This window comes from Heptranchias perlo, chromosome 33 (genome assembly GCF_035084215.1).
Source record: "Heptranchias perlo isolate sHepPer1 chromosome 33, sHepPer1.hap1, whole genome shotgun sequence".
NCBI lineage: Eukaryota > Metazoa > Chordata > Chondrichthyes > Hexanchiformes > Hexanchidae > Heptranchias > Heptranchias perlo.
The window spans coordinates 10803729-10816076 of NC_090357.1; positions in this window are offsets into that span (position 1 = coordinate 10803729).

Sequence of the window (12348 nt, forward strand, 5' to 3'; positions counted from 1 at the left end):
TATTGGGAGCTTTGATTTTAACAAGAAGTGAGCAAGATAAAGATATGAGAAAGAGTCAGTGAGAGGTTTGCACTTTGAAGTCTTGTAGAATGGTGTCACATGTTGTGAAAAATTATGATAAATTTATCCTAATGAATGCTGTGCATGTACTTGGTCGCGGCATAGGATGTTTGTGGGCCAGTCTGAATAAATAAGTACGCTCAAGTGGTTATTTGTTTAACTCATCCTCTTTTTTTTGAATAATTTGAATAATTATCTGAAGCAATGGGAGAATGTCAAATACTGAATTATGAAGACAACAACAATTAAACGCATTTTGCATCTCAATGCAGTTTTCAGCTTCCTTGAGGAGACATTTCTCACAAGCCTTCAATTTCAGCTTTTGAATATGTCTGCTCATGGCGATAGTGACGGGGAGAGGCTACGGCAACGGGGAGAGGCTACAGTGACAGGGAGAGGCTATAGTGAAGGGGGAAGGCTATTACACGTCCATGATACATGTCCCAGTGCACAACCACAGGTGAATTAACCCATTCATGTCTGCTATCTCTGAGCATCTAAATGAAAGAAAACATAATCAGACTATGGTCTCACCATTTATTCTCCAAATATTTTGACTTGAGAAATGCCGTCTAATGATGAGCACCTCCACATTCACTTTCAATGCAATGAAGTGAATGTGAGACATGTTTTACTAATGTTACAGAAAAGAAGTTTTTTTTGAAAACCAGAATGTTCTTTCACAGTTGAAACTGCTCCTTTAAACGTCATAGGGGCACCCCTATGATGTTTCCTGTTGCTAAGTACACAGCCCAGGTGTGGTACTCAGGCAGACATACCATGAGGGCTTCAGCTCTGATCCCTGTGTCTGAGTTGACCTCAATCAAAGCTGCAGGTGGGTGCATCAATGACGTCAGTGCTGGTTTGGGAGGAGAAAGCAAAGGGTTCCCAGTCCTGATCATCGTTTAACGACTCACCCAGGAAGTGTGACGATAGAATCAAACTCAGATGTGATATCCCAGCAGTTAGATTGCTAGCTAACGCTCACTATCCAGGCACACGGATAAAGACTGGCCTCTTTGAGTGCAACCTATCCCTGTGGGCCTGATCATCATCATGAGGCAGCATCAGAGTGAACAGTGGGAAGAAAAAAAAACTGTTAATTTGCATGTGTCTCAATATTACCAAATCAGTCAACGTAAGTAAACATAGCTGAGATATCTCACCAATTCCAATCGGTGAAATGTTACATGAATAGCAGCAAAATGTTGAGAGTAGTTTTCAGGTTTAGTTAATAGTAGAACATGATGGTCACACATTTAACTTTAGGATTGGCTGAGAACATTGATGGGCAGTTCTCTGCTAATGGTTCCCCACACTGAGTTCTCAAACTTAGCCACATTATCATGGGGTGGTGTTAAGTAGTGATGAATTTCTGTTGCCTTAACCTGTGGGGGAAGCCAAGAAAGGAAGCCTCGCTCCAGGGAGGTCATCCCATTCTAGACTGCTGATGCATGTCTCAAGCAGATAGTTATAGAGCCAAAACGGTAGAGGCCTGTGGGCAGGTTGTCACCCAACCCTCTTGGCATTAGTACAAAGTATTACCCAGAAAAAATAAATAAAAAGTATCTTGTTTCCAAACAAAGCTAAAAGTAATTACTTATGTTGTCAGGTGACAATCAAATTCAAAGACAGAACTGTTCAGATATTCTCAGGAGGTCAGGCAGCATCTGCAGAGAAATGAAGATTGGGTTAATGTTTCAGGTCCCTATCCCTTCATCAGAACAGGAAGGTGTTACAGGTGATCAGCTTATAAGGAGGAACAAAGCCAAGGAAAAGGGGGTGGAGAGAAAATAAATGACTGTTTAACAATTTCTCCACAGATGCTGTTTGGTGTTTCCAGCATTTTCTGTTTTCATTTCAGATTTCTAGCATCAGAGACATTTTGCTTTTTGTTTCACTGTTTGGATGTTGTTTAATTAGCAACATGGAATAAATGCTTAGTATACCGTTATTTGCTTCGTCATAAAGAACTGATTGATATGATGTCAAGCGGCAATTGTGTACAACCATTGGGAACAACCGGACCTCAGAGGGCTATTTATAGATATGATGCCTCCCATTATAAATTCCAATCTCAAAAGGCCTGTCCAGATTATCAGGGTGACCTTTTACCAGCCTGTTCATTGTCTATGGGTTGAAAAATCTAGCCCCAATATAATACGTTATTGCATTTTTTTCTTTTATTTTTACTGCTTTTTCTGCATTATTTGATATAGCTAACAATGTAATTTTCTTTGTAATCATGTAGGTACAAAATGACACTACGATAACTCTTTTTAATAAATAAAATCTGTAAGAACAAATCAAATCAATGACCTCAAAGAAATATTTTTAAAGCTGTAAACAGTGAGATCCTTTACTCCTCAACTATCCGTGCCAGTAATATTTCAACACTTTCTGAATCATGCTGAAGCCATGTGAAGTACAATGAAACTTACTCCATTTAAGGAAATGTTTTGAATAAAACTGGATTATGTTTCCCACAAGAAAATGGTACAGAAAACTGTATTAAAATTGAAAATTTAGCTCTTTGTTTAAAAACCCTGCAATGAAGAACTACATCTCCCCACCAACTGTGGGTGATAAATAGCCTTTTGGGAGTTGGCTCTTTTCAGATGCCAATATGTATTAGTTTTTCCTAGCTTTCACCCCTCTTGCCTTGAACTCACTTACTTGGGGTACATTTCCCTATCCACAGGCCATTGCCTAAGTCGCCATCTTTTTCATGTGAACAGATGGGGAACACTGCAGTCAATGCTGATCCTATCTCATCTGATGTCTACATATGCACGTTCCAGCACGAGGAAGGAGACAGCGGACAGGAATGGCATCTCGGCAAAACGTTCTCCTCCCTGGCCCTGGGATCCGGTGGATATTTTTTCGCACCACTAACACTGCCGCATTTCAGATCAATAGTTTTTTTTAAGACAAACTAAGAGTTTCAAGTCTAATAAAAAGATCCTATCGACGCAATAGGTGAAGTGCTCACCACTTATATTCCTGTGAGCTGCAAGGAACCTCACTTCCTTCTAACAAACAATGGCTAGCGAGTGCCTGCCTGAAGATTTCTAATTAAAAGGGGTAGTCACAACTAGAAGAGTGAATTATAATGTGGGTGCTCAAAACATAATTAAATGTCACATTGTGTGTATTAAGATAATGCATGACTGGACTTTGTCATTACTTTAATTTGTCTGAAGTATTAGTTTCAGGACATCATTCAAGGTGTCATCACTTCTTGTCCCACCTGTATCTAATTTGCAGAACAGTAATTGCACTAATTAGAGTGGGAGGGTTGAAGTTGCTAACATTATAATTATCTGGTGAAGTCAAGCAGCCACAGTGATGTCATCCTGACATGCTCACAGCATTGAAAGTATTAGATTATTGTAGAATTAAGTATTTTATGTGAAATGTAATAAGGCACTTTTAATCTGCGGGCCTGTGAAAAGCTGATGGTGTGACTGAGAACATGTCCCACAGATCCAAGATGAAAGGATGAAGCCCACAGTGGCAGACACCAACAAAGTTGAAAAAGATGAAAGAGAAGACAAGGTAAATCAGGAAGCAACAATTACGTGACACCAAGTTTACATTTTAAAAGCCTAAGAATTGTACAAGAAAGGAAAGTCAGAGAGGAAAGGAGTTCCGCAGTGTGGTTAGTCTTAACTTCAAAGCAGTGAGGATACAGAGTGAAGGACATGTGTATAGAACAAAGTATTAATAGCTTAGGAGGAACAAGACTGACCATAGACTGATCAAGGTGTCAGCCTTGGCTCAGTGGTAGCACTCTTTCATCTGAATTAGAACATGGTGGGTTCAAGTGCCACTCCAGAGACTTGTGCATATATTCTTGGCGGACACTCCAGTGCGCTACTGAGGGAGTACTATGCTGTTGGAGGCGCTGTCTTTCAGATGAGCCGTTAAACCGAGGCCCTGTTTGTCCTCTCAGTTGGGTGTAAAAGATCCCATGGCACGACTCAAAGAAAAGCAAGGGAGTTCTCCCAGTGTCCCAGCTAATGTTTATCCCTCAACCAACATCATTAAAACAGATTATCGGCTGACGCATTTCCCAACATTACAACAGTAACTACACCACAAAAGCACTTTGGGACATCCTGAGGTCATGGAAGGCACTATATAAATACAAGTTATTTCCTTCATAATAGTGTGAATAAAATAAAGAAGAAGAAGAAAGGCTGTGATGGTGAAAGTGGATGCACATCAGAGGGGAGAACGAGTTCATATCAGAAAATAATATTTTTCTTGTATCCTGTCCAGAAGTGCAAGAGAGGTGTTCAAGGAATCTTTCTAGACTTGGGAAGTTTCAAGTTTGGGGAGGGACTTTGACCTTATAGAGAGTTAAGAATTGTTGAGGGGAAAAGAGGTATTTGTGTGTGCAAAAGGTGTAGTCTGTTATCCTGTCCATACAGTCATGGAAACACATATTTGGTTCACAATTGTGCATTGACCTTGGGAATTTGGCATTGATCAGAATGATGAATCCCTCAGCATCATAAATAATCTGCACGTTGAGGGAATAGAAGCCCTTTCGGTTGATGGACACCATTAGATTAAACAACGGTTCCCATATTTTTATGTGAGCGTAGTCTAACAGACCCAAGATCCTGGGGAAACTCGTAATAGCACAAAACTATCTCGGCATTGCAGGCAGAATGGATGAACCTGCCAACTTCTGGAACAGTGCATCAGTCACCTGCTGAATGCAGGTGGACACATTGTACTTTGAGTAATGCCAGCAAAATCACTCTCAGTGCCTCGAACATCACTATGGGAAATAAATTTATGGCTGCTGTCAATTTAATACCTCGAGGCAGAAAAGTTGCAGTCACTTAGGACTCTTCAAATTCAGATGCTATTAATTGGCACAGATCAGTCATTATTTTCCTGTTAATCCTGAATGTCCTAAGGCACTGTTTCACTGACAAACATAGGTATTTTATTCAGAGTTTGCAAAACTTTTTCCAGTTCTAAGGCCAACTGGTTCGCTGATATCCTTCAGGGAAGGAAATCTGCCATCCTTACCTGCTCTGGCCTACATGTGACTCCAGTCTCACATTAACGTGATTGACTGTTAACTGCCCTCTGAAGTGGCTGAACAAGTTACCCAGTGGCATCAATCCTCCAGCAGTTCAAGAAGGCTCACCATCACCTTTGTATAACAACCAGGGATAGGAAATAAATGCAGGTCTTGCCAGTGATGCAGTACTTTACACCTCCATTGCCATGTCACCTGTACTTGTCTTCTGCCATGCTTATTATCATCATGCATGGAGATATGTTATCTATTGTTTTCATATAACAAGGATAGTTTATTGTGGTGCTGGTAAACACTAGCCCAAACACGATATTTTGCACAGATGTCACTGGTCTTTTCTAGTAGCTTGTCATTTAAGTTAATAGGAGACTGGTGTTTGGAGTAAACTCGGGATTGGCTGAGGGTATTGAAGACTGATTTAAACCAATATTGGAAAGTATAACGTAACTTTTCAATATGCAGATACAATTTTGCACTCCAAAAATAGGACCCACATCTGATGTGGACACACTTTCTGCAGGGTTACATCCGATCATGATTTGGCACGTGATATAACCAGGAACTGAAAAAAACTGAAAAGGGTTCTCTGTTCATATTACAAATTTACCTCACCATCCGAACAAATGAAAATAATATCTCTGGGATAAAAATATCTAAAGTTTAAAAAAGGAAAGAAACCCCAAAAACATAATAAAAGATTCACTATAGAGAAGGCATTTTAAGTGTCTTTCTTAACAAAGAGAGAATCTTTGAAGAGCAAATCCTTCCAACTGGCTCCCTTTTAAAAGTGAAATAGTTGAAAAGAATTATGGAAAATATCATAATTGGATCTGTTCTGTCCACTTCTGCTGATTTTTGGACATTTTTTGATTAAATCATGAGCCTGAAAAGAGCATGTGGCAGATGAGCTTCACTGAACTCTTGCGGTTGACAGTGTGAGGCAGCCAAATAAATATCAGGGCAATTATTAGCACAAGAGTGCTTCAGCCTGAACTATGCATGTTAATTCAGTTTCTTCGTTCTTCCAGGCTCAGTACCTTTGCAAAGCCAATACTCCCCTGGTGACACCTCCAGCACTCATTGTTTAAATGTGATGACTTACAAACAAGAGCAGCACAGACTATGCCCAACAAAAATGCGGTCATCATTTTTTGTAACTGTTAAGATTTTTAAAAGGGGATCCAAGAAGGGGATTTTCCTTTTTTAATGAGAGAGCTATGAAAGATGAGTCTTATAACAGAGGTATTACTTTATGCAAAGTATTATAGCTGGGGTATATGTATTCCAAGCCCAGTAGCCAACCAGAACCAGTGAAAGTACAGTACTTGCAACAGGAAATCTTTGTCATCTGTAAGTACTTGTAGAAGGACACTTATTTCTATAAATACATCGCAATATATCATCAAGAGCCCATGTGACCACAAATGTGAACTCCCCAGTAGCTCTGCAGATCAACAGTTGACCAGAATAGTAAACAGACATTTAAATAAGCCATTCATTTCAGAAGACATTTTTATCTCTTACCTCTTAAACTGAGTCTTTGTGTTTTGAAATTCGAAGATTATTCTGGTACCTGGAAAGGCAAACGGTAAACTTTATAACACTGATAACAATAACTACGAGCATTGTTTAACATTACATGTGACTGCGGTAAAGTTGAGGAAATAAAATGCGAGGAAAGTATTGATGTAGCCTCGAGTCAGGACGATTAATCAGCATAGTGTTAGCATGGCTTATTCCACTTCCTTCACCCTGCTAAAAAATCCCATGTAATACATGACTAATGGCTGCAATAATAAAAACATCTTCATTCACTTGATCCAGGCAGGTTCCAGAGTTACAATGACATAAAAGGAGTTGTGGGACATCAGACAATTTAGAATGATAGCGAAAGAGGAGAACAACCTCTGCCAAAAAAATTCTGGTGGGGAGCGGGGTAACAATTACCACCTCACCTCCCCCCACTATTGATTGCACCTGTGGTGGGTTGAGAACTCTTTTTAAAATGACATACAAACACTGGAAAGAAACCGGAGCAGACTCATGCCATATTTGCACTCTGTGCAGCTTTAACAACTGATCAACGACTGCTACCCAGTCTCCTTCTTGAAACATTAACTTTAAAGGATTCCCTGCATGGTATACCCATGCCTGGAGTTTCATGACCCTGAACTTGCCCCAGTTAAATGATTAGAATCCATTTAAATAAGCCATTAATGTCATCTGGAAGGATTATCAGTTAATGTACGCATTGTCAATGTGATCTCCTGATCTGGTTTCGATCATTTTGCAGGGTGGGGGTGTCGGTCGGAGAGGAAATTTCCAAAGTTTTTTTTTCCCCTTTATTGGCCCTGGGTTTTTTTTCCCTACTTTTATTGCCTCTCCCAGGAGATTACACGGCTGCGGAGGGGCGAGGAAGTGTCGGGTCATGATGCTCCAGGCATCATAGTTTGGGGCATACTCGATGCAACAGCTGGTATTTTGCTGCGTGTCATTTTTGTACATTAGTAAGAAATGAACAGAATACACACATTGTCTTAAAAATACAAAAGTTGTAAACTCCATTCGAGTACATCCACATCAGCCTCTCTCCTAGAAAATAATTGGGGTAAGAGAGGGAAGCAGACCTTTATAATGCCAGGGCGGTGCCACTTTAACATAAAATAGCTACAATTTCATTTTCTGTCTGGAGCCAGTTATTGTGGCAATCCATTTGTGATTAATTCACCACATCATAATTTATCAAACCTTTTTTGAACACACAATATCATTGCTAGTTACCACATGCAAATGCATTTCTAAAGTTAAAAACTTGACTGTAATTCTTTGCCCATTATAGAAGTACAGTTGATAACAGCCTGTAATGTAAATGGGGTGAATGATATTCTCTGGCAGTCACACAGGCACCAAAACTCTTCACATGTCAGAAGATACGGCAGGTCATGTCTGGTTAAGATTAATGAAGCTGAGATACTTTAGGTAGCTGTTTAGAACATGACAGAATTGGCAGCACAGAGTTATACTGACAGCTTTGCACTGCTCAGCATATGTGTATAAACATTTGCACTCAGGGCTCTGCTCACTGACCAATGCTGGTTACATTTTTAATGTTGAAAAGAATTGACGGATGTCGGCTCTCAGCGAACATTAAAAAGTTCGCTTTGCACCGCTTCTATTATTCCAGGTCTTAAGCGAAGTCAAATTGATGTGAGGCAGAAGTAGTGCGAGACTCCTCAGTATCGTCTCAAAACACTTCAGTCCAGGGTAAATCTAACTAATTTATATGGATCATTGTTGTCAAGCTGATGTGATTTTTATTTTGCCAAATCAAGACAAAAAGTACATTCCCTGGGTTGATAGCTGTCCTTTACAAGTTACATTAATGTTTCTTGATGCAAGTAACATAATATATCCCTTATTTGACTATATTTGTACATTCACGGGACACAATATAGCAGTAATAATGAATTTTAAGACATGTAGTTAACTGATCTGAATAAAGAAATAAATTGAAGTTAATATGGACTGGCTGTTATTGAACACGTGCCTATTAGTTCATGGATCAATGGACTATAGAACTAGAATAAGCAAGAATTTCACTAATGCTAGCCATTAATTGACAGGAGCCACACACTTATTGATACATGGATGAACGTGCTTACTTTTTGCCCGAGCTAATGCTGAAATAATCACAGTATGCATTAGTCACAGATTAATGCAAGGCTTCTTAATTATTAATTCCTTAATTAGTGTGTAGACCAGAAATGTTTATAGAATCAGGTCACTCCAGTTGTCATAGCTCAACGAATGCCCCTTTGAACAGTGAAATGAGATTTTCAAATAGTTCAACTCAATAGAACAGATGCAAAGAAATCTTTGGTCACATTAGAAACTGCAAGAAGAACAGAAAATATTTTAATTTGATTTTTTCTAAGCATTGTGCTCTTGCAAACAGCTAACTTATCAACAAGAGACACCCCCCGCCAATTAGGTAAAATGGTACAAAGCACGAACTATTAAATCGCATGCTGCCTGTGTTGCATTGATTTTCAAAGTGTATTTCTTTTAGCATCCCTGCTTCATTATTTAGAATTAACATGAATATGATGACATATTTTGATCAAATACTATTATGCAATTGAATAGGGGTATGTAAGAGTAATGGGAAGTTTCTTTGAAACTCTTTTGATGTTCTTACTACGGAGTCTTTAATCACTTTGCACATTAGGAGGAAGTTAGTCACAAAAACCAATGCTGCAGTAATAGGGGTAGAGTTTCCACTAGTTTGCATTGGTTTTATCAGCGCAATCCGGCCGAACCAGTGCAAAAGATTGAGGAATTTCTATTTACGCTGGGCGTAAATTAAATCCAGCATAATTTGAGTTTCTGCGATCTTTTTAAGAACAATCACCAAACTGAACTTTTGAACTGGTTCATATTTCAACATTAAATTTAAAAAAGCAAACATCCAGAAAAATTCATGTCAATGAAGCAGTCTGTGCCGGCATGCACCGAGACCTGGACAACATCCAGGCTTGGGCTGATAAGTGGCAAGTAACAGTCGCGCCAGACAAGTGCCAGGCAATGACCATCTCCAACAAGAGAGAGTCGAACCACCTCCGGCATTACCATCGCCGAATCCCCCACCATCAACATCCTGGGGGGTCACCATTGACCAGAAACTTAACTGGACCAGCCACATAAATACTGTGGCTTCAAGAGCAGGTCAGAGGCTGGGTATTCTGCGGCGAGTGACTCACCTCCTGACTCCCCAAAGCCTTTCCACCATCTACAAGGCACAAGTCAGCAGTGTGATGGAATACTCTCCACTTGCCTGGATGAGTGCAGCTCCAACAACACTCAAGAAGCTCGACACCATCCAGGACAAAGCAGCCCGCTTGATTGGCACCCCATCCGCCACCCTAAACATTCACTCCCTTCACCACCGGTGCACTGTAGCTGCAGTGTGTACCATCCACAGGATGCACTGCAGCAACTCGCCAAGGCTTCTTCGACAGCACCTCCTAAACCCACGACCTCTACCACCTAGAAGGACAAGAGCAGCAGGCACATGGGAACAACACCACCTGCACGTTCCCCTCCAAGTCACACACCATCCCGACTTGGAAATATATCGCCGTTCCTTCATTGTTGCTGGGTCAAAATCCTTGAACTCCCTTCCTAACAGCACTGTGGGAGAATCTTCACCACATGGACTGCAGCGGTTCAAGAAGGCGGCTCACCACCACCTTCTCAAGGGCAATAAATGCCGGCCTTGCCAGCGACGCCCACATCCCATGAACGAATAAAAAAAATGTCAAGATAAATTCATGTTGTCTCAGTGATAAGCATCCAATTTTTGTGATTAGTTTGCAACTGTTGACCTTGATGTGAATGGGTGTAACCTCTGATGGTCCATTTGTCGGGATGGTGTGAGGGTATGAATGTGTTTGATGGTCGAGATGATGGGAAGTGTGCATTCAATCACCAGTGATGGTTTCTGATCTGGTCCTTGGAAGTAGCAACATGTCCGAGTGCACAATAGTTCAAGAAAGGCCAGCTTCTGCTCGCATTCTGTCTGAAGTTTGTGTAAATATTTGGAGATTCTTAGTTGAATACAAATACTCAGTATAATGAAAATCCGATAAGATCACATAATCGTGTTACATTATGAAACTGTTATGTAAAGGACTTAGCAGTTTTATACTCCTCCCATAAAACCAAGAAGTTTGTCATATCAATCCAAATTCTGAACCTACATTTAGATTCACATCCTTAAATCAATTTTAATTTATTTACCCCATTTTTACAGATCTTATATTAGGTTATATTGCTTTGTGTGCATCATACTTCAAATTTGACAAATAAGTTTTATTTACACAACTTCTGTTGCAGAAATCTTCTTTTGCCTTTATTTGTGGTAAGTTTTCTGATTCCATTCAGATTTGTCTGGTTCTGAAGGGTGATTTATATTTTGAGGATACGTGACAGTTTCTGTTCATCTGCTGTTTAACAAATTATGTCCAAGAGACCTCCGCTTACTTCATTCAGAAATGTTGGTGCATTGGATTATTGATCTGCATTGTTTAAATTTGTTTGCTTGGTGCCTCAGACATGCTTGTTGTTCTGGGAGCATTCTAACACTTGACACACTCTAATATATAAGATCTATGGGTGTCCTAATATTCATTTTTATTGATGGGTGGTTGGAATGAGAGCGAAGGGATAGTTGGAGGTAGGGGAGACAACAGAAGCTGTTTTGAAAGGCAGTAAAATTAGTGGCACATGGAAAGTTTAAGGAGCAAGCAGTCATAATGACAGGAAAGGACCATTGTAACAGAAACTTGGTGGGGAGAGGAAGCGGCAACAGGAAAAAAGAGAATCCTTCCCAAATTTAAAGCACAAAGGAGGGTTAGACAAAAATGCTTGAATTACAGCACAGTGGGAGGAAAAAACCTAAGGCTGAATCAGAAATACATTGAAAAATACAGAAAAGGAATAAAATAGGAAAGGATAGCTTAGCTTCTCATAGATTTTTACAACAACACAAATAAGATGAGCGTCTACCAGCAACAAGCTGTGATACTAAGACACAAAGCAATAGACCAGAACACCAGAGGCATAGAGGGATGTACCAAATCAATACTTGGAATCAGTCCCAGGAAAACAAATGTTACCACCATATGAACTGTGCTTGCCTGAAGGAGCCAAGAGTCAAACCACACCAATGATCCATGTGATGATGATAATAATCGACCCCTATGGATGGCAAGGGTAACCAAATGTACACTGTGTGTTGTTAGCTAGAAACATAGATTAAATATTTAGACTGTCTATCTGCAGTTCATATTTGATTTGAACATAACATGTGAAACAGCATGTGCTGTGATTACTAATTATTGGCAAATACTGACGAGCACGGAGGAAGGGGAGCTCAGAAGAGGCCAGAGCAGTCTTGCAGTAAATAAAACCTGTTTTGAATCCAACTTCATGGCTTAGAAATTCGATGGTGCCACACCTGTTTTTCAGGCACAAAACGTGCACCGAAGCATTCAATATGGTGGGCAAGATCCATGCACTCATTATGCGGCAGAAGTGCTCTGTCTGCCATACTGGTGAAGGCAGAAAAAGAGGCGTCTGGGGCCCGGGCCTGAAACAGGTGTTAGGCTTTTTGCATATGCAAATAGGGGGCCCAACGCCCGTTTGACGCTCCCCATGTAAAATTG